Source organism: Mesoplodon bidens (genome assembly GCF_964165515.1).
Source record: "Mesoplodon bidens genome assembly, chromosome: 7".
Lineage (NCBI taxonomy): Eukaryota > Metazoa > Chordata > Mammalia > Artiodactyla > Ziphiidae > Mesoplodon > Mesoplodon bidens.
In genome coordinates this window covers 41160698-41185249 of record NC_138164.1, presented here as the reverse complement: position 1 = coordinate 41185249, position 24552 = coordinate 41160698, and the positions used below count along the sequence as shown (strand labels likewise).

Sequence of the window (24552 nt, the reverse complement as noted above, 5' to 3'; positions counted from 1 at the left end):
CACCAGGGAAACCCAAGAAAAAAAGCAAGACTCAGACCCCAAGGGGAGGAGTGGAAGTACGAGTTGGGAGGTTCAGAAGAAGCTTGCAGTGACACTGCATGACCCTGAGTTGGCTATTTTCTTCTCTGCATCTCGGCTACCATATACTTCCTACCCTCATAGAAAAATAACCTGTCTGGAATTGGAAATTTTTCCATTTAGTCTTTTTGTGCATGTGACATTTTTATTCAGAAAAATAATCTGTGTTGAACTGGAGTTTTTTCCATTTAGTATTTTGTACATGTGACATTTTTATTCAGGTAGTGAAATCTCTGGGTCAACAGTGATACCACATTCTCAAGATTTTGATAAGTAGACTAGAACTTCTTAACTGGAATCAAGGGGCAGGCTTTGGATAATCCATGGACTTTGTGACATCCAAAGGTGCCCTTTGTGTGTGTGTGTGTGTGTGTGTGTTTGTAGACACCCTTTGAAGGGTGCGTGAGCACCTGTAGTTTTCTATGATTTTAGCTTCTCCGAATGGCTCTTGGACTCAAAGGTGCCTGAGGGGAGCGGACGTGTACTCCCCCAGTACAGAATTCTGAACGCAGTGTCAGTAAACATTCAGCCAAAGAGCTTTGCCAAATTGCGTGTTTTAACGTAACTTTTTAATCCACTGAGTCGATGTACCTGGGATCTTTTTTTACATACTTATCTCACTCTTTATTTATTTTTTTTGGGGGGGGTACGCGGGCCTCTCACGGTTGTGGCCTCTCCCGTTGCGGAGCACAGGCTCCGGACGCGCAGGCTCAGCGGCCATGGCTCATGGGCCCAGCCACTCCGCGGCATGTGGGATCTTCCCGAACCGGGGTACCAACCCGTGTCCCCTGCATCGGCAGGTGGACTCTCAACCACTGCACCACCACGGAAGCCATTATCTCACTCTTATAAGGCTGAAACGTTGCTGCTTCCCCTAAGTTTCCTTGTCCCTCTCCCCACTCTCCCACCAGGCCGTGGAAGAGGAATGGGAGGGAGAGGGAGAGTCCAGCAGGGAGAGGACAGTGCACCTGCTGGGAAGCGGTAAAGAGGGGTCCAGGGTGGGAGGGAGGGAGACACAAGAGGGAGGGGATATGGGAACAGGTGTATATGTATAACTGATTCGCTTTGTTATAAAGCAGAAACTAATACGCCATTGTGAATCAACTGTACTCCAATAAACTTGTAAAAAAATTAGAACTACCATATGACACAGCATTTTCATTCCTGGATATATATCGAAAAAAATAAAACCAAAAAACATTAATTTGAAAAGATATATGCACCCTAATGTTCATGGCAGCATTATTTACAATTGACAACATATGGAACCAAGCTAAGTGTTTATTAAGAGATGAATGGGTAAGGAAGATGTGATATATATATATACAATGGAATACTACTTAGCTAAAAAAAAATTTTGTTTGAATTGAAATTGTATCAAGTATCTTTTCCGACCACAATGCTATGAGACTAGACATCAATTACAGGAAAAGAGCTGTAAAAAAATACAAACACATGGACGCTAAACAATACACTACTCAATAACGAAGTGATCACTGAAGAAATCAAAGAGGAAATTTAAAAATACCTAGAAACAAATGACAATGGAGACACGACGACCCAAAACCTATGGGATGCAGCAAAAGCAGTTCTAAGAGGGAAGTTTATAGCAATACAATCCTACCTTAAGAAACAGGAAACATCTCGAATAAACAACCTAACCTTGCACCTAAAGCAATTAGAGAAAGAAGAACAAAAACATCCCAAAGTTAGCAGAAGGAAAGAAATCATAAAAATCAGATCAGAAATAAATGAAAAAGAAATGAAGGAAACGATAGCAAAGATCAATAAAACTAAAAGCTGGTTCTTTGAGAAGATAAACAAAATTGATAAACCATTAGCCAGACTCATCAAGAAAAAAAGGGAGAAGACTCAAATCAATAGAATTAGAAATGAAAAAGGAGAAGTAACAACTGACACTGCAGAAATACAAAAGATCAGGAGAGATTACTATAAGCAACTCTATGCCAATAAAATGGACAACCTGGAAGAAATGGACAAATTCTTAGAAATGCACAACCTGCCAAGACTGAATCAGGAAGAAATAGAAAATATGAACAGACCAATCACAAGCACTGAAATTGAAACTGTGATAAAAAATCTTCCAACAAACAAAAGCCCGGGACCAGATGGCTTCACAGGCGAATTCTATCAAGCATTTAGAGAAGAGCTAACACCTATCCTTCTGAAACTCTTCCAAAATATAGCAGAGGGAGGAACACTCCCAAACTCATTCTACGAGGCCACCATCACCTTGATACCAAAACCAGACAAGGATGTCACAAAGAAAGAAAACTACAGGCCAATATCACTGATGAACACAGATGCAAAAATCCTCAACAAAATACTAGCAAACAGAATCCAACAGCACATTAAAAGGATCATACACCATGATCAAGTGGGGTTTATTCCAGGAATGCAAGGATTCTTCAATATACGCAAATCAATCAACGTGATACACCATATTAACAAACTGAAGGAGAAAAACCATATGATCATCTCAATAGATGCAGAGAAAGCTTTCGACAAAATTCAACACCCATTTATGATAAAAACCCTGCAGAAAGTAGGCATAGAGGGAACTTTCCTCAACATAATAAAGGCCATATATGACAAACCCACAGCCAGCATCGTCCTCAATGGTGAAAAACTGAAATCATTTCCACTAAGATCAGGAACAAGACAAGGTTGCCCACTCTCACCACTCTTATTCAACATAGTTTTGGAAGTTATAGCCACAGCAATCAGAGAAGAAAAGGAAATAAAAGGAATCCAAATTGGAAAAGAAGAAGTAAAGCTGTCACTGTTTGCAGATGACATGATACTATGCATAGAGAATCCTAAAGATGCTACCAGAAAACTACTAGAGTTAATCAATGAATTTGGTAAAGTTGCAGGATACAAAATTAATGCACAGAAATCTCTGGCATTCCTATATACTAATGATGAAAAATCTGAAAGTGAAATCAAGGAAACACTCCCATTTACCATTGCAACAAAAAGAATAAAATATCTAGGAATAAACCTACCTAAGGAGACAAAAGACCTGTATGCAGAAAATTATAAGACACTGATGAAAGAAATTAAAGATGATACAAATAGATGGAGAGATGTACCATGTTCTTGGATTGGAAGAATCAACATTGTGAAAATGACTCTACTACCCAAAGCAATCTACAGATTCAATGCAATCCCTATCAAACTACCACTGGCATTTTTCACAGAACTAGAACAAAAAATTTCACAATCTGTATGGAAACACAAAAGACCCCGAATAGCCAAAGCAATCTTGAGAACGAAAAACGGAGCTGGAGAAATCAGGCTCCCTGACTTCAGACTATACTACAAAGCTATAGTAATCAAGACAGTATGGTACTGGCACAAAAACAGAAAGATAGCTAGGTTCATTTTTAAATGGAAGATATACTCTAGATATTTAAATGTAGGGCATCTCTTCCTTTCAAATCTCAGAAAGAAAGGTGTGCTTCAGTTTCCCTGCAGAAAGCTCTAGTATCTTACTCCCTTTTGAAAGAGGAACTAATCCTTCTTTCTCTATTCTTCTTTGTCTTCTTCCCTTCATCAGCAATGAGCCTCTTTATCATTTTTGTCAGCCCAAAGAATAATTTTTCTCTTTCCAGGCCAGTCAAAAATTGTACACTACAAAGTAAACAGAAAGAGCTTTATTTATAAAAATAAAAAAGCTATGGCATTAGTTCTTAAAGAGTATAAAACTTTGATCCCTCATTCCAACAAAAAGTCTTGTTAGCATTTAGGGTTCAATGAGAGGCAATAAACAAAAATGTTTTGGTGACTCATTTGACATCTTTACTAAAAGGTTTGAACTCATAATGGTGAATATCAGACATATTTGTGTTAGGCAATTAAAATTAAATTATATCTAGACGTATTTTAAATTACCATATTAACATTAACAAGTAATCTTAGAACTCATCTTGAAAGTAAAAGGTACTTTTATACTTTATAATGAAAAAATCAATAAAATGTGCCTTTATGAAGAGAAAATGTAATTATAATACCAATTAATGTTAACTGGTCACTTTTTTATTGAAGTAGAGTTGACATACAATATTATGTTAGTTTCAAGTGTTCAACATACTGATCCAACATCTAAATACATTTGAATTGGTCACCATGATAAGTCTAGTAACCATATATCACCATACAAAATTATTACAGTATTATTGACTATATTCCTTATGCAGTAGATTGCATCCCCAAGACATTTATTTTATAACTGGAAATTTGTACCACTTAATACCCTTCACCTATTTCTCTCAGTCCCCATCCCCCTTCCCCTCTAGTAATCACCAGTTTGTTCTCTGTATCTACAAGTTTGTTTCTCTTTTGTTTTCTTTTTTAGATTTCACATATAAGTGAAATCATACAGTATTTGTTCTTCTCTGTCTGACTTATTTCACTTAGCACACCTAGTACTCTAGGTCAATCCATGTTGTTGCAAGTGAAGATATTTCATTCTTTTTTAGGACTAAGTAATATTTCATTATATATGTGTGTATATATACACCACATCTTCTTTATCCATTCATCTATTTATGGACACTAGTTTCTTCCATATCTTGGCTAGTATAAGTAATGCTCCAATGAACAGAGGGGTGCATACATCCTTTCTTATTAGTGTCTTTGTTTTCTTTGGATAGATACTCAGAAGTTCAATTGTTGGATCATATGGTAATTCTATTTTTAACATTTGGGGGAACCTCTGTACTGTTTTCCATAGTGGCTGCACCAATTTACATTCCCACTAACAGTGCACAAGGGTTCCCTTTTGGATGATGGCCATTCTGACAGGTGTAAGGTGATATCTCACTGTGGTTTTGATTTGCATTTCCCAGATGATTAGTGATATTGAGCATCTTTTCATGTGTCTTTTGGTCATTTGTATGTATTCCCAAAGCAATGTAACCCCTATCAAAATACCAATGGTATTTTTCACAGAATTAGAACAAATAATCCTAAAATTTGTATAGAATCATCCAAACAAACAAAAAACCTCCAATAACCAAAGCTATATTGAGAAAGAAAAACAAACCTGGTGGTATGACATGCACTGATCTCAGACTATACTACAAAGCTATAGTAATCAAAACAGTATGGTATTAGCATAACAACAGACACATAGGTCAGTGGAATAGAGAGCCCAGAAATGAACCCACAGTTACGTGATCAATTAATCTACAACAAAGGAGGCAAGAACATACAATGAAATAAAGACAATAAATGGTGTTAGGAAAATTGGACAACTACCTGCAAAAGAGTGAAACTGAATTATTTCCTTATACCATATATAAAAATAAATTTAAAATGGATTAAAGACTCACATTTAAGACCTGAAACCATAAAACCCCTAGGAAAAATACATTGACATCGATCTTAGCAATATTTTTGGGGGGTCTATCTCCTCAGGCATGGCCAACAGAAGTAAAATTAAACAAGTGTCATTATATCAAACTGAAAAGCTTTTGCAGAGAGGAGAAAACCATCACAAAATGAAAAGGTAACTTACTGAATGAAAGATTTTTTCAAATGATATATCTGATAAGGAGTTAATATCCAAATTATCTAAAGAAATCATACAATTTAATATCAAAAAACCCCAGATATTCCAATTTAAAAATGGGCAGAGAACCTGAACTGGTTACTTTTTAAAGTGTTTGATACAGTACTTAGATGCATTCTTTTTTCATTAGCCTTGAATATCAATACTCTTAACATCTCCGTTTATAAATGAAGAAATTAAGGAACGGAGAGATAAATGACTTGTCTAAGGTACAAAGCTTATTACAAAAAAGATTATACTAAACCAGACCTCTGATTCAGATTCCTATACTTTAATCATTATGGCTTACTGCAGAAAATTAGGGACAGAATTTGACATTGAAAGCTTAGATTCCAGTTTTTAATGAGACTTCTTCACCATGCCTTTATGTCTAAGGGAAAAAATTCTGGTCTGTACTGCCATTAATGATAATACTGCTTTAGAGAAATGTTCTGGAGGGAAAGGATATTATTCAAATTTATTTTTAAAGTGTTTTTTTTGGTTTGACTTTGTTTCTTAATTTTCTCATGCTAGGATGGGAGGGCAAACAAAACCTAAACTAACAATACCAACTATACGTGTGTGTGTGTGTGAGAGTGTGCCTGTGCTTATAAGTATGAAAATACAACTTACAAGAAAAGGCAAGACCAGAATCTATAAGGCTAAGGATTTTGACTTTATCTTAGATGCAAGAGAAAGCAATTAAATGAAAAGATAGTTGTGTAGATACTAGGCTGTTCAAGTAGAGCAAAGGAGAAATGGTAGTGGCTAAGACGGTGGCAATGAAGATGAAGAGAAACATTATATATGTGATGAGAGAGAGAGAGATGAGATTCCAGAGGACCTAATGATGCAGTCTATGCAGAAAGTGAACAAAAGGAAGGAACTGAGGATCATTCCCAGGTTTTTGCATGGAGTTACTTTTTGTGTGAATCATGGCACCATTCACTGAGGAAGAAAAGATTTGCAGGATGGAAAAGTTTGGAAGAAGGAATCATTGAAGTTTCATTTTAGACATCTTAGTTGTAGAGACGTCAAGCAGTGTTCCTCATATTTCTCCAATGAAAAGAATCACCTGGGGATCTTATTGCACATATGGATTATCACCTTTTCTGCTAGAACTTCTGGTTTGGTAGTCTGAGTTGAACACAAAGTACTAGATTTTCTCACACTGCAGAAGAAAAAAAAACACACTGAAGGAGGTGGGAAAGAGCTAACCTAAGTAACTTTGGAAAACAGTATTTTAATATACTGTGATTAACCATGCACAATATATACTGAAAAGCTAAAGACAAAAAGAAATGTACACAAATATTGAACTTGTTAGTAAATTTATTTTTCACACGTGTACAGGTTAATGATTTTTAAATATTTTATGTGTATTCCAGAATTGAGCAAATGAATAGACTGCAAATAATGAGAATCAGGTTTCTAATTGTTAAAGAGTGACAAATAAGGAAAGGGTAAGGGAGGCTAGAATAAACCCTGTGCTGTTGGATTGGAATCAAGGTATCCATTTGAATTCATATATCAATTTGAAGTTATATATATATATGTAGATAGACAGATGATAATGTGTGTGCGTGCACACGTGTGTGTATATACACACACACCCAGATAGATAATATGAAAATAGAGATACTTGTATATTTTTATGTATTCGTATATATATTTTTAGCTCTCTCTGCTGAAAACACAATGAGGTAGCTTGGATAGTGATAAATCCACCTCATACCAAGATTCTGGTTTCTGAATACCATTATTAATGCAAGGAACAAGAACTCCATGGAGAAATGACTGATTCAAGGCTGAGACAGAGGAAAGTAAAAGATGGGTCTGGAGCACTTTGTGGTGTCAGAAAGTAAGATATTACTCCAACAATTGTATGGCCATGTAGGAAAAATATAGGAGACAGCTGGAAGGAGTACCAGTGACCAAATATGGAACACTTTGAGAAACAAAACTATTAATGATAGTAATAAATTTTAACCCGTAGAATAAAATAATTATCCACAAGTTCACACTGATGTATGTATATATATGAACAAATAACCAGATAAATACATAAATGAAGGAGAAGAACAGCTCTTTCTTATACTCAAATTATAGTTAATAAATGTAGAGGGAATGATGGGGATAGAAAATGAACAATCATCAAACACCACAGTAATGGGTGGAGTCAAAAATTATTGATGGATGCTAAAATTAGTATGGGAAAATTAAACAAGAAGCAGAATATTTGAACAATCTCAAATAATTACAAAGGGAAAAACAGTGATTTTGCAGCTATCATTATAACTAAGTCATCAAAGTTAGCATCCCCAGTAGTGAGACATACAGATTTGTTTGTACCTCTAATATGTACTGAAAATGGCATAATATCTCTCCTGAAGTGTTCTTGTCAAGAAATACATATCCTCAGTCTAACCATGAGAAAATATCAAACAAACCCTATTTGAGAAAAATTCTACAAAATGACTGGCTAAGATTTTCCATTAGTTCGAGGTCATAACAGACAAAAAAAGACTGAGGAACTATCCTAGATTAGAGAAGAATGGGGAGATATGACAAGCAAATGCAATAAGGGATCCTAGATTTGAATCTGGACCGCAAGATAATAGGCAATATTTGAATACGAGTCTATAAATCATTAGTAGCATTGTGACAATGTAAACTTTCTGCTTTCAATAATTATACTCTAGTAATAGAAAATGTTAACATTTGGGGAAGCTGAGTAAAGGGTATATGGGAACTCATACTGCTATGTTTGAAGTTTTTTTTTTTTTTTTTTTTTTTTTCTTTTTGGCGGTATGCGGGCCTCTCACCGTTGTGGCCTCTCCCGTTGCGGAGCACAGGCTCCGGACGCGCAGGCCCAGCGGCCATGGCTCACGGGCCCAGCCGCTCCGCGGCATATGGGATCCTCCCAGACCGGGGCACGAACCCGTATCCCCTGCATCGGCAGGCGGACTCCCAACCACTGCGCCACCAGGGAGGCCCTGAAGTTTTTTGATAAATAAGATTTGATAACACAGTTTTATAAAAACTTAAGTTTGGACATTTCTGAACCTCTTTTTTGTTTCCTTATGGAAGAAAGTTGCTTGTTTAGGGATAATACTAAATCAATGGGGGTAAGATTTACACAGGACCAACCCTAACATTCATAGTGTGTGGCACAGGAAACAACTTTGAATGGCCATTTCAAGGAACAATATACTTAAGTGTATACAATGAGTAAAATGGATGAACTACACAAATTAATGAGTTGAAAAACCATAGAATCATAGAATTTTCTCACTGTAAAGGCTCTTACTTTCATAACTTTTCCGTTCCTATGGGTAAATACCAAAGAGCAGGATTACTAGATCACTGTATGGTAAAAGTACGTTTATTTTGTCAGAAACTGCCAAGTATCCCGCTAGCCACAAATGAGAATTCCAATTGTTCTGCATCATCACCAACTTCGGTATTTCAGTTTGGGGATTTTAGCCATTTAAATAGGTGTGTAGTGGTATCTCATTATCGTTCTAATTCAAAATTCACTGATGACATGGAATGTGTAGCATCTTTTCATATGCTTATTTGCCATGTGCCTATTTTCTTTGTTTAACCATAGTAGTTTTGTTGCTTTTTTTTTAACCAAGGCCTGCTAACTCTTGTCCTCCTATGTCTATTTCTGTTGTCTTTTTTCTTTCTTTCTTTTTTTGAACTTTTGATCATTTAGTCTTTTTCCTGGTTATGTCCAATTATTTTTTATACTAAAATTGGGCTTAACTTATTTTAGGAAACTATAAAGATACCTCCACATTCTGGATGTTGTTATCTTTCTCTTGAAAAGATTTACTTTGGCCCATGGCAGACAGTTACTATAGGGACTGGTAACCTTAGTCCATTCTCCGTTTGAGCTCATTCAAAGCCGTTTTTCAGTCTGTGTGAAGGTTGGTCTATTCCTGTCTTGTCCTTCCTCTACGGGTGTTGCCCTTTGGGATTACCATGTGAAAGTTTGGATTCTCCCTATTCCCAACTACCCTTGTATTTGTTAGGCTTTAAATGTAATGGCTCCCGCAGCCCTGTGAGACTAAAGATACACTTAGCTTGTCATTCCATTAGTTGTTGCCTTTAGCTTGAGCTGTTGCCCATTGGCTTCTGTGCTTAGAGTCTTTTGAACTCCTTGGCTTTTCAGTTCGTAGGCTGTAAGATTTGAATCAGCAAATGCCCCAAGGAGAAAAGCTGCACCAAATGTCAAGCTTGTGTATTTGTTTCCCTTCTCTCCACAACTTGGCCCACGTCTTGGTGTCTCTCTAACATTCAGATGGCAGCGAACAGATGTTTTCTTACTCTATCCAGCTTTTCTAAAATTTCTTTAGACTTCCCCTCATCTTATGTTATTATTGAACTACCATCTCAATTACCCCTAGGAAGAAAATTGACAATGTTATGTTTTATTTTTTTATTTTCTATATTACCTCAGTTTCTGTAGAGACCTTTTACCTCACTGTTCGGTCTAGTTCCTGCGTTAGCAGTAAGATGGAGATAAGCTGGAGACTAAGAATACTGGGGGGAAATCACTGATGAATCATATGTCTCATTCTTTTTGTTTTTCCTCTCCTTATTTATTACTCTGGCAGCCTACACCTGCCTTTCTTCATTTGACCCAGTTGCCCAAATAAGAAACCCACTCTGGTAAAGACCTGACTTTACTCTCATAAATGTCTGCATGTTAGGATTAGCTAGATGATGAACACCATGCCAGAGTTCTTTGTGTGAGACTTTTGCAGACTTTTGTTAGCCCTTTAGTTTGCCTCTTGCCAACGCTGCTCAGATTGTTGAGGTTTTCTAAGATTCTGTAGGTCAAACCTCTCTACCTGCATACCAGATGAGCCCTTCTCTCTTTCCTGATTTCACTTGTGGGAGGTTAGCCCTCGGTTCTTCTTTTTCCTCATCCAATCATAATTGTTCATGAATTCCAAAAGGCCCTCAAAGTATCTATCGTCCCTTTCTCTCTTCTTTTTATCAACACTGCTAAATATTAACCATATACCTCTTTCTTACTTACAGTGGAATATTGGAAGGCTCGATCATTAAGTGTGAGCCCCACCAAACTAGGACTCATACAACACTCTCCTCCAGGCCAAAACTTTTGATATCCACTGGGTTTTTTTAATACTATCTTATATGTAGCTAAATTTGTAAGGATTTAGTTAATGCCTGAGTTATGTGACAATAAGAAATCAGTCAAATTAGCACTACAGAAGTGCAGCTTAGACCTAGGGACCAGAACCAAGGACCACAAAAACCTGTTAACCAATAAGTTTCACTTGTACTTCATGTTTAACAACTGCTGAGGGTGAATGGGAAGTGAGGGAAAAAGAGTTTATCACAGAAACTTGCACTAAAATGAAGAGGAAAATGACCCAGTTCCTGGTTCAAGTCACTGTAATCTGCTTCAATAAATAATAACAGCACACAAGGAAAACAAACACTATATGATAGGAACAATGGATAATTAATTACCAGATCAGGGAGGACAGATTACACTTGCTATGGGATTTCATTAAAGAAGGATTCCAAAAAGTACTGGCTTCTTCTGAGAAGACTTCTCAGAACAGGTAGCATTTAAACTGAGTCTTGAACAAGTATATAGAGGGTAGGGAACAGGCCTTCCGGGCAGGGAACAGGCACAGTGTCAGGAATGGCACAAAGGGCTTATGGAATAGGGGACAAAACTGGCTGAACACAGGAGTGCTACGTGTTGGGGAATATGGGGGAAGGCTGGCTGAGGTTGGTTAAATGAAACATAATTAGACGGAAGAGAAAGTAGGTGCAAAGACACATGGAAGACTGTAGAAAGCCCCTGAAGATGGAGATCAGCATAATAATATGAAGAACTCAGTGGTACTTTGACACTGTATGAATGTCTAGGTTTAAAAAAATCAGGAAAACACAATAAAAGAATAAACTACTGATATAATGATATGTAACCAGAGGCCAGATACCAAAGAATACACACTGTGTGTTTCCACGTATGTCATATATGGTGATAGAGGTCAGCTTAGGTCTTGCCCTGGGAGAGTATGGAACAGAAAGAAGTAACAGAGAACCGTGTAGGGTGTTAGAAATATTTTATAATATCTTGATCTGGTGTTGGATACATGGGTGCATAGAGATGTAAAAATTCAGTTATTAGATGCAGATGTATATGTATGACTGATTCACTTTGTTATAAAGCAGAAACTAATTAAAAAAAAAAAAAAAGAGAAAAAAAAAAAAAAAATTCAGTTATTAGCAATGCAGTTAACCTACTAGAGTTTTTTTAATATATGCGTACATTAAACAAAAAACTCTAGTAGGTTAATTAGGCTGTCAGTTGTATGAAGTAAATTTTGGTCAAGGAATAGCCAAGGTAGTAATGCAGTAATAAGTTATAAATGTACTCACTGTGCTCTAGAATGTCACAATTGGAATACAAGAAATATGTGTAAGAAAAAAGACAAATATTCAATATTGATGGTTGGATGAGCTGAATAAGTTAGATCACTCTACTTTCAATTTAAGAACTTGGCCAGTGTTTGGATACCTTTGAACAAAGAAAAAAAAGAAATACAATTTTAATTACGCATATGCTATGTATCAATCCCTGACTTCTATTTTGACGCATATAAACATGGGAAATATTGCACCTTGTAACTGAGACAATGAAGATGAGTGAGGTAGCTGGTTTTGACACTAGAGGCTGAGAAAACCATCAGCTCATAATTGTAAGAAGTCTGAAGTCGGAGGAAAAGAATCAAGAGGAAATAGTGGTAAGTGCCAGGAGCTTCTGGAAACTACATCACAGATGAAGACTCCAGGATTCTTGAGCTTTCTAAGAGTCCCAGTAACTCAGATAAAAACAGAGGGCTTAAAACTGAATCCTGGGGATATATGTATGCATATAGCTGATTCACTTTGTTACACAGCAGAAACTAACACAACACTGTAAAGCAATTATACTCCAATAAAGATGTAAAAAAAAAACAAAAAAAAACTGACGCCTGCAAAGTAACAGTTGTTAGGACAAACAGTAAAGAATTATAAGAAAAATAATCACATGCCTGTCCCAACAGAGAAATAGCCTAAGCTCCATCTCACCATTTCTCCGACTGGCCTTTCACAAAATACAGTCCCATCAGCTGAATATAGGTTTGTCAAGTAACTGTGAGTAAGATTGAATTGAACAAAAATAAATCAATTCCTTCCTCCAAAACTTTTCAGAGTATGTAATGTAACAAAGTGAAACTTGAATTTCATGTCGGGATGTAGAGTACAGCTCTTCCCAAATGCTTCTGTCTTGTAACTACATTAACATCATCTAAAACCAGTGTTCTGCAGGACAGAGATTGTGAAACGCTGCTCTCATCATGTAAGATATCAACTCTTTCTGAAAATCCATTCTTCCTTCTGCCCTTTCTCCTGTTGTCCCTGTCACCTGGAATGTCTGTCCTAAGCTCCACCTGCCAAAACCCTACCCATTTTTAGGATCCAAGAGATAATAAAAGGCTTACATTACTGAAAGGCAGAGAAAGAAATCCCTTCCTAGGGATCTACATTTCCTTCCTAGGGAAAAGAAAAATTGTAAAGTATACCACGGTGACCTTAAGTCTATGAATGTAACTATGTTGTGTTACTTGGAGTTCTGTAAAAGTCAATGTGCTACAATATACATGGATATGAATGTTTGATCTCTTACAAGTAGAACTTGCTGATAACTTTCATCATGAGCGAGGTTAATGATTAAGGGAGCCATTGTATTTGGCTCAGCCCTTATAACTAGGGAATATTAAAATTGGAAAGGTCCCTAGATATTAGCAAATCTATCCACCTCATATTCTAAGTAAGGAAACTGAGACCTTCATAGATTGGATACTTATGTTAACAAAGGAAAAGGATATAAGATTGGCAGACCTACCTTTTAGATTAAGAATTTTGAGATTTTTATAGACTACTAGGACATTATGTCCACTGATATTGAGACAATGTGTTTCTTAGTCATCATTTCCTATTGCACTGACCAAGCGAGGTGGCAGTCAGTAGTTGTACAAAGGGAAAAAGAAAACTTTAGAAACTCCAGATTTATATACACAGGGAAATTCATCATTCATGTTATTTAAGCTAACTGGATGCAGTTTATCAGCTACATTGAGGAATGGTGAAGTGAAGTGTCTTTACAATTAACATGTTAGTTTGTGTCATGACCTCCCTGGTGTTCAAGTGAGTTAACGGTTAGCACTCAACTAGGCACTTAAGAGTCCATTATAAATCTGGACTAAACATTTATTTGTGGCATCTTTATTCTTCTTTGGTGCCCTTAGGCAGAATTAGCCCTCTTATGTTTTGATAAATTCAAGTATTAAACAGGGCTAAGGTTTCACAAGTTCTTTGGCCTAAACATGGGGGTAAGGGAGACCAATGAGCTGGAGTACTTCTAGATTTAAGAATGGTCAGATTGAGGAAGAAGAGTCTTATGCCAGAGATGAAAGAAGACTGATTATAATTACCTATTTTTAAAAATTCCAACCCTTTTCAATGTTCTAAAGTGACCAGGAAGTACATGGGTATGCTAGGAAGTAAGGGAGTCAAGCAAGAATATTCTCTAAGAGTTTGTGGATGGCAATGAAGAGGAAAGGAAGATAGAGACAATCCTGGAAAAGGTTTTGGTTGGCCATAATAATGAAGTCAGAAGGAGAAGAAGAAGAAGAAGAATGACACATGAAATGGGAAAGAGAAAGCAAGAATAGAGAAGCAAAAGGGAGAGTAGAAAAATGAGACAAATTTGGAGAAGGAAATGAGGAAGAAAACTGGGTGAAAGAAGGAAGCACTGATGGTAGACCACCTGACACTCAAGCATTAACACGATGCACATTTAAGATGTGTCATCAATGGCCATGGTCATTACCCTCAAAAAGTTTACAGTATGTGTTTCAGAGACATTTATAAATAGAAAATGACATTAAAATAAGTGCCAGGGTATAAGTATTCATGCAATTGTATGGGAGAATAAAAAGTCCCCCGTCAAAGAGCCTTCTGAGACATCGGAAAAAAAGGAAAAACCTAAAAAGCATAAGACTCTTCCTATTTTCATTTCCAATGATACATCCCAATCTTGATGATCAATCAACGATTTAAATATCAACTATAAACACAGTATTTTATGAGCTGCTATGCAGTATACTATACTAGAGCAATAGAACAGAGAGGACCTCAAACCCTCTGTTCCCTCAAATTGAAAGGCAGGCTTCCTGACCTCTCCAGACCACTACTGGACACAGGGAACACACACTAATGTTTCAGGACCCCAACCAGCAGTCACCTGCTTAGTGATTACTTCCATGACACACCCTCACTAACACCACTGACTTTCCTGCTCCTACAGGACATGACATAAATTTCCTATTTTAACACATACCACAGTGCAGTATGATTGCAGGTAGATGTTCTAACAACTTAAAAGAGAATGATGACTTTTTTGCTCTTTACATCTTGTTATTTCCCTACTCATAATATTTCTTGAAGAGAAACCATAAAAATATAAACAAACACAAAAAACAGATAATATACAAAACGTGTGCTTTGCACCTTAACACAAACTTAAGTAAAATGAGTTCTGACAGTATCCGGCATGACAAACTTCCATGGTACAAATGAGAATGGACCAAGGTTTGAGCAGGTACAGGAGACAATCCAGGCATGAACAACACCAAGGAAAGGTAGACAGGAAGTAACATGGTGCGTAGGAAATCACGAGACCAGTCTGATGGGAAGAGACTTAAACAAGACTGAAACTCACTTCCTAAACCTCCATCTCCAACTGGACAATTCGCAGGACACAGGTGCACCAAAGTGGCCAAATAGTCAATCCCTTTAATGGGGAGGAACAGTTTAAAATTTTATTGCTTTAGTTTGCCCAAAAGCAACTATCAAATGTTGGCAGGACACAATGAAGGCTTACCTTTGTTAACATAGTTAAGTCTCTCTCTCTCACAACTAGCCCACTTGGCTCCACGTTCCTTAGCGCACCTGATGCACTTGCACAGCATTGATGGGCTTTACACAACTGGAAGGTCACATCTTTATTTCTTATTGCAGGAACACAACATCTGGAAACTTTATTTCTATCGGAAGCTACAGCAAAATTATTGTAAAATGAGTCATTTAAACCATACATTTTATCACCTTTAAAAAGCATCTGCTCTGTGCTAAGGATTAGAAATGACTCCTGTCCTTAAAGCCTCATTAAGGAGGAAGATCTATAAACTCAAAATTTCAATCACATGAGATAAAGAACCATAACCTTTAAGCACAGAAGTGCCTATGGAGGCCAAAAGTTATATCTAAGTGACGGCTTCATGATAACCCTGAAGTACAGTCTAGAAAGATGAGGATATGCAGAGTTGGAGTAGGAGGTGCATTAACTGCACAGGGAGCACCTGTGCAAAGACACTCAAGCCTGACACCTGCTGGGCACTGTAAATACTGCAGGTGGGGATGACTAAAGACCAGGGGTCCAAGTGTGAGAAGAGACAGAAATAAAAATAGAGATGTTGGCCCAAGCAAGCCTGGGAGAGAGCATGGCTTGTATCCCACAGGTGATGAGGCCTGGGGCTACCACTGGCTGAGTAAGGGTGCCTCCGCTGATTAGAAGAAGGCACCCCGCTGCTGAAGGACCAATTAGATAAAGCGAGTGATCACAAAAAGCTCCCCTTCCTCAGGGCCAAAGAGCCCCAGGAGGCTTGGCAAAGCACAGTTCAGATTACAGGCCTCAGTGCAGAGCACACGCTGGGCGGCTAGTATGCACTAACTCTGTGTGGGCAAGCCATTAGCAGCATTATTTTAGGCATATCTTGTCGTGTTAGAAGATCACTCAACCCGAGTAGGCAGATGAACTTAGAGGAACTGAGACCAGGGGCCGCGAAACCATCCAGGAGTTTCTGCCATAGTCTGGGCAAAATGTAATGTGGATGAAGAAGCAAATTTAGGAGGAGGCCAAAATTTACAAGATAGACCCACTGGATGAAAGTCATAAAGAAAGTTCAGTGAAGGAATTCTGAAGAGAATGGGCTCTGCATTTTTCTTACAATCAATGTAAAATATTAGGCAAAATTAAGTACAGTGGCTTTTAAGGTCCCTTCCAGCTCTAATTTCTTTAGATTTCTAACTTATTACTCTGGTTAAGTAAAGTCCCTTCAGAGGTACAGAACAGTTCCTACACCTGAATGGGATGCAAAGTATAATCTGACTTCTCTTCACCAGGGGAGGAGTTGAACTGTCCTTGCAGAAGAGGTAACACATGGTGAGAACCCCAGATCCTGGAAAAGGGCCAGGCACACGGTAAGTATTCAGCTTTTTGAAAACAAATGAACAATCATTTCCTCTCCTAGATCCTCACACCCTTTCTCTGCTGGCTGCTTTCTTTCAGCTTATAAACTTCCTCAGTATACCCACTTAAAAAGCCCTCAGACCTATGATTCTTTGGATCTTCTTGTGGGTAACCTAAGTCTCTCCCATGCCTTCAAACACCTCTCCTCCCCAAAAGCCCAGATCTGAACCTTGGGCCCAGACCTGTCTACCAGGCCCCTCTAAAGCACTGAAGATGAAGTAAGATCCTCTCCCCACCCCCAATACCTTCCTACTGTGCTCTGTATCTCACAAAAAGATGCAGCTGTAAACTGTCACCCACGCTTGCTGCCCTCCCTTTTCTAACTGGTCACCAGGCCCCACCCATTCTCTCTCAGATCTGCAAAATCCAGTCCAACCTTTTATAACTTAAGTGGGACCCTCAGATTACAATTCACCCTGCACCCAATCAAGTGCCTTGCACATGGAGGTCCGAGAAAGTCTCTAAACCAGAAGTCCATCTCACTGTTCTTTAGGGTTTCCCACAGCCTTCAGGATAAACATCTAAACTTCTGACAGGACAAACAAGGCCCCGTTCTGTTGGGCCCCATTAGGTTTCCAGTATCAACTCTCATTTCTTTCCCAAACCCTGAGTTCCAGTCCTATACCTTAGTTTTGCCATATTTTCTTATATTTCTCAAACTTTGACACACACTGCTCCCTCCTGCCACCCCAGTAGCTTCTACATATCCTTAGAAAGGATGGCACCTCCTCCAAGAAGCCTACCCTGAACTTTCCCTTCCAAGATACTGTGCTCTGCAAAGGGGAAAGGTGGGGGGGGGATACATTAGGACTTTGGCATTAACATAGACACACGACTCTATATCAAATAGATCATCAACAAGGACCTACTGCATAGCACAGGGAACTCCACTCCATAGCCTGGAACAAACTGTATGGGAAAAGAATCTGAAAAGGAATGGATATATGTATAACGGAATCACTTTACTGTACACCTGAAACGAACACAATATTGTACATCAACTAACCTCCAATATAAAATAATAATTAAATTTAAAAAAAAGATTCTGTGCTCTGTAGCACCAGAACTCACTTCTTCCAGAGCACTGACTACTGTGCTTGTGTCTACCTGCCGGCCAGTAGAAGGGAAGATTACCTAGGGCAGAAGCATCGTCTCCAGCAGCCCTTGGTTCTGACAACTCATTCAACTGCCAGGATACTTTGCACACATAACCTGCTTAATTAATTCTAAGAACCCACAGAAAGAGTGGTTTTTAATGTCATTTTACAAGTGTGGGGATTGCAGTGCAAAAGAAACCTGCCCAGGCCACAGACAGCATAAGCCCTGGAATTCAAACCCTAGGCTGCCTTCACACCAGTGCTCTTTCCACTATATGATACGACTACTGAAAAACAGATTTTTTTTCCTGAGCCCTGTTTTAATGGAAAGGAAATGAAGCTGGGATATACCAATTTCCTAATCGCTTTGGCGCGTACCAGGCAAAGTCATTCAACAGACCAGGTAACATCTGTGCAACAATTAACGATGCTCCAAACTGTGCTAAGTGTTCTACTTTGTAGAGTCTACAAGCATTAACACAGTGCGACCTTGTAACCTCCAAAGAGAGTGAGTCCTGTTCAGCCCACGCTACAAATGAGAACACTGAGACCTAGAAGCCTTAGAGCACTCGGCCGGGGTCACCGAGCCGGCAGGAGTCCTAGGCCGCACGCCCCATCTAGCGCACGCACACCCGGGCACTGGGCACCGGTTCTAGTGCCCACCCTCCACCTTGCACTATCTAAAACCCCGCTTCGCAGCGCCCACACGAGAGCCCCTGGAAGCGGGAAGTACAAAGCTGTCTCAAACAGATGAACCAGTTTGCAGGGCAGAAGTTGAGACACGGATGTAGAGAACAAACGTATGGACACCAAGGGAGGAAAGCCGTGGGGGGTGGGGATGGTGGCGTGCTGAACTGGGCGAGTCGGATTGACGTGTATACACTGATGTGTATAAAACTGATGACTAATAAGAACATGCTGTATAAAAAAATAAAATAAAATTCAAAAAAAAAAAAAAGAATACTGCCTACTGTCCTCCACGCCCCCTGGAACACTCACTGTAAATATCCAGGAGGTGTTTGCAGAATGAATGAATCCATGAACAAACAAGCTCACTCATTTCAAACGTGCAGTCACATGCGAAATCTGACCTTCTGAGAAGTGAAGCTTCTGGAAGGAGCCCATTTTCTTAATGTATTCAGCATCGAGTCATCACAAAATATGAACTCGTATAAAGTACTGGCCCCTCACTTCCCATGAGAAAGCAAAATTCCTCAGCAGGGAAATGGGAGGGTAGCAGACATTACCCGCAAAGCTTTAGGAAGGCTGCGGCTCGCTGAGCACGTCACTAGGGCCCCTGACCGCCTGCCTGGTAGTAGGACAGACACACCAGGAACGGCTGCTGACCGGCAGAAAGAGCGCCCGGCCAGGTGGGCAGCACATCCCGCACCCTGCCAAGCGAGGTCTGGCCAGCAAGGGAAAGACGCTCTCCACTGCAGAACCGCCCACCACTAGAAAGCCAGGTCCTGCCAGGGCCTGGACACACGAGGCCTTCCTTACAAGGGTTACACATCTGTGGCCTCGCTCTGCCTCGAAGAAAAGACAGTGACGGCGACAACGTGACCATCTCCAGATGAACTTTCAACTTCGTTTCAAGTGCCTGGGTGCTGGGTCACAGTGGACTTCTAAACTCTTCCAATATTCAAAAATACCAATTTCTAAGATGCAGAAGGGGTGTTAAACATACACTTAGCACAGACCCCAGTCCCACTCCTGAGTATTTTCTCAAGTGAGGTAAAAACCCAAGTTCACATGGAAACCTGCCCTGGGATGTTTACAGCAGCTTTATTCCTGATCCCCTCAAAACTGGAAACATCCCACAAGTCCTGCCACCCGCAGGCCAATGGACAAACGGAAAATGGAATACAACACAGCCAGAAAAAGGAGTGGCTTCTCATACCCGCAACAACAGGGATGACGGACTTCACTGGTGGTCCAGTGGCTAAGACTCCACACTCCCAATGCAGGGGGCCCGGGGTCCATCCCTGCTCAGGGAACTAGATCCCCCACGCCGCAACTAAAACATACTGCACGCGGCAATGAAGATCCCATGTGCCGCAACTAAGACCCAGCACAGCCAAGTAAATAACTAACTCAATAAATATTTAAAACAACAACAACAAAAAAACAAACCCTGGAGGAATCTCGCATAGGTTTTGCTGAGCCAAAGCAGCCAGAATCAAAAAGCTACATGCTGTTGTTCCGTTTATCTGACCTTCTGGAAAAGCCAAAACCTTAGGGACAGAGAGGAGATTAGTGGCCAAGAGGCTAGAGGCACCCTGGCGCCAAAGGGCAGCAAATAGGATGACAGGATTGCTCTGCCGCCTGATGGCGATCAAAACTCCTACAACTGTGCACTACAAGTGAACTATGCTTCACGGCTACTAAGGATACACAAATTAGTACATTTTGAAAAATGTGCCGGCCAGCCATCCCGTGCATGACAAGTGCAGTAAGAGGGGCGGGGAGGCGAGGCAAGTGGATCAGCTGGAGTTCTGAAGGTTCTCCCCACTTTCAGTTTCCCTCCCCTGGCATGTCTCCCCGCCCTGCCCACTGCTGCTCAGGCCGCCCACCCGGGCCACCTGGAGTTACCCAACCGGAAAAGCCAGAGCCCAGGCTCAGCCACGCCTCCGGGCACAGGAAAGGCAAAAATAGAAAGCGCCAGTGCGCAGTGGAGGGCTGGAAACCCTCAGATAACTGCGGAGAACCGGGGCTCGGAGTCAACATCGGCTCCCAGGCGGTCCCAGCGTCCCGACCCCGACCGCGACACAGTTTCCACAAAACTGACACACACGGAGCCCGCGCGAGGGGCGGGTCGCGCCGGCTTCCCCGCCGGGTCGCCTGGAGGCCGGTCCCCGGCAAGCCCAGCGCACGAAAGGGCGCCCGCTGCGCTTTCCCTCCGGAAGGTGGGCTGCGGGACCCAAGCGTAAACCCTGAGACAAGGTACACGCGCACCACGCCGCCACGGGGCACGAGAGTCCGGGCGCCCACCTGGCCGGACACCCTCCGTTTCTGGAATCACCGGACGCCTGTGTAAATTTCCCTTTGGCGTGTCATTTTCCAAAGGCCACTCAAGATCAGGGAACAGAACGCCTCCTCTCCAAGTGTCCTGCCTGCCCACCCACTCAAGATCAGAGGGACAAAATGCCTAACAAAACAAAACAGAAACACAAAAAACTGGAGAGAGGGAGGAAAGGGTGCCCTCAAAAAAAAAAAAAAAAAAAAAAAAAAAAACTAAGCACGTTGACAGCGCTAAGAATAAACTACCAGGCAAAAGAAACCCTACATGTCAAATCCTAAAGTACAGAAGGGCAAGCCCGCCGGCAGTTCAGGTCCGGGGGACCGGGGTCCCCAGCCCTGCAGAGCCAACCGCAGACCAGCTCGGGCGCCCCTCGGAAGCGCGGGGTCCCCGCGGCCGAGTCTGCGCCCCCGGCCGGCGCCGGCTCCCCTCTGCCCACCCTGCGCGCGGGGGCTGGAAACGGCCGTGGAAAACCACGGCGGGGCGGGAAGGGGGGCTCCAAAGAAGGTCTGGCGACTCGAGTCGCTCCGTTTCTCGGTGGGCTCAGCGCGCGCCGTGGGGGAAGAGGGGCGGGGGTCCGGGAGGAGGAGACGGGTGGCACTTACGTAGACCGGCAGCGGCCACGGGCAGACGGCGGGCTCGGCCCCCACGAGCGACTCCAGCCTCAGCTCCAGCTTCTCTCCCACGTCTTCGTGCACGGCCCCCGCACCGTGCTAGTATGGCGGTTGGGGGAGGGGCGCGGCGCCGCCGGCCGGGGCGGGGCAGGCGGGCAGGCCCGCGGCTGAGGGGAGGGGGCCTGGCCTGGGCCTCAGCCTCCGCCGCCACGCTCCCGTCCGGCCCCCGGCTCCCTCTTTGTGGTCACAGGCCCGGAGCCTCCAGCGCTGCTGCGAACTCGGGCCGGCGTGAGGCGAGCACAATGAGCCGGGGACCCAGCCGAACCACTCGCGGCGCGCGCGGCCCACCCCGTGGACTCGCCCGCTCGCACGCACGCACGCACGCACGCACGTCTTCGGCTGCCCCGGCCACCCCCACCGGCCCGAAGTGGGGACCTGAGGAGAGCCCTCGGGGCCTGGGGTGGCGGGTTCGACTCCCGCCCTTGACGTACCGTGACACCCCCCCCCAATAAGAAGACTATAATTCCTCATTAAATATGACAGCTGGAATCCCGGCTTCTGTTCACAAAAATGCCGTGTATTTAGCCTATGCTAGGCACCAGACCGCGGACGCTCAGTACTGGCAAAAAAGGAAATGCCCTGCCCTCATGGCACTGCCATTTTAATTGGAATAGTAGTGGCAATGGTCAAGGGAGAAAATAAAGTGTCATCATCGCCACGGGGATGGTTAATCTCATGTGCGCACTGCGTGGGGCCCCGGCAACCACAACATTATTCCAGATGTGGTCAGGAAGGTATTTTTCAGAACAGATTAACACTGAAATTGGTCCACTTTGCGTCAAGGAGATTGTCAATGCCGTGGCGTGGGTGGGCCTCGTCCATCAGTTGAAGGACTGGAGAGAAAAATGAGGTTCCCTAGAAAGAGGGAACTGTTCCTCCAGTGGCCTTGGGACATCAGCTCTTCCTTGTGTCTCCAGCCCAGAGTCCTGCCCTGACTTGCCTGCCTCACGGTCACATGAGTCAACTCCTTAAAACAAAACTATATATGTAAAAATACTGAATATATACAAGCCTATTAATTTGTATATGTGTGTATACATATTATATATATATACACGTTTATATGTGCGTGCGTTTGTAGTATATGTGTACTATATACAGTATACATACAAGCCTATATATGTGTGTGTATATATTGTATACATGTATGTATGTGTATATATATAGTATACATATTGTAAATGTGAACATGCTGTATATATACACACACCATATATTGATATATAGGTGTGGTATATATACAGTATATGTACACTGTATGTATGTATGTATACAGTGTATATTTATATATAGGTGGGTATATATGTTGTATACCTGTATGTGTATATGTTGTATAGGTATTATGTGTATATATGTATATATAGACACACTTGCATATGTATTTATATGTGTATGTACATGTGCATATTTAATATAGGTGTGTATGTGTGTGTATACATTGTGTATATGTATGTGTATATATCTTATATATGATATATGTATGTATATATACAATGAATTTATATATACAGTACATATGTATTTTTATGCTACATGCTTTTATATGTAGGTGTATATGTGTGCCTATATGTATGCATATGTTATATATGTATGTATACTGTATATATACACACCTAAATATCTTTGTATGTGTGTATATATGTATGATATATATGTACCTAGGTGTGTCTATTGCATATTATATGTATGTGTACATACTGTATATATACAAACTATGCATTTTATGTGTATGTATAGTGTATATGTGTATTGTATGTGTGTATATGTGTGTATACATACTGTATACATGTGTGTATACAAACGATGTATTTTATATATGTGTGTATATATGTATGTGTGTATTGTATATACTATATGTGTATATGTCTGTATGCATACTGCATATATACACGGCTGTATATTTTTGTATGCGCGTACATATATACGTGTGTGTGTGTATATACACACACACACCCTATGGATTCTGTTTGTCTGGAGAACCCTCACTGATACGGACACTTATGACAATTGAGCACCTGCTCTTTGCCATCCAGGGAGCCAAACGCTTGTCTTTTTGGTGTCTCCCTTAAGTGTCACAAGTCCAGGGAGGGAAGGTGATGATGCTCCTACCAGTTGAGGTGCCTCAGGGTCAGAGAGGTGCACAGGGCGGGGGGCTGGAGCCTGGTGGAGCCCAGGTGGAGTTCTAGCAGCGGTACAGCCTAGCAGTCCCACTTCCCCGGGTGCTTCTCACAAAGACGCCGAGGGAGAGACAGGGTCTGAAAGAGGGGATGGGGAAGCTTCCATGGGTCCGCAAGCCCAGACCAAGCCTGACTCGTCAAGGGTGTTAGAGGTCAGGACTGTGGTTTCCCTGGGTGTGGGGTTACACAGAGCCATTCCCATTCTGAAAAAGTATCCATTCTGCTCTTGTTTGTATGTTTACCCCCCTCCCCCAAGTCTTTTAAAAACAGATTCTCTTGGCTGCTGGGAGCACACATGGGGAAGTTGTGTGTGAGGGGGTGTGATCCAGGGGACAGGGAGGATAAGCCCCCCACTCGTAGGGCCAGGAGTGGCTCAGCTTTGTGAGCTAAGGATGGCCCACGAGGTCCCAGAGAGAAGGGTCCCTACTCCGTCCCTGCCCCGTGCACCCCATTCCCAGCCTGAGAAGCCCAGAGCCACCCCCCAACACACACCAGGGAGGAGAGCCAGTCACCCTG

The 24552-nt window shown here is 41.4% G+C and overlaps 1 long non-coding RNA gene across 3 annotated transcripts in view; it reads right to left on the bottom strand.

The window, feature by feature from the left end:
• LOC308621105 overlaps window positions 1–22446 on the bottom strand; it is a 47012-nt gene extending 24566 nt beyond the window's left edge. Inside the window, exon 1 of one of the 3 annotated variants that reach the window (XR_014016397.1) lies at window positions 21791–22446. This is a non-coding gene — a long non-coding RNA (uncharacterized lncRNA). The remainder of the gene's footprint in view (window positions 1–21790) is intronic. The other 2 variants (XR_014016398.1, XR_014016399.1) reach the window with 2 other exon arrangements.
• Between the last annotated feature and the right edge of the window lie 2106 nt (window positions 22447–24552).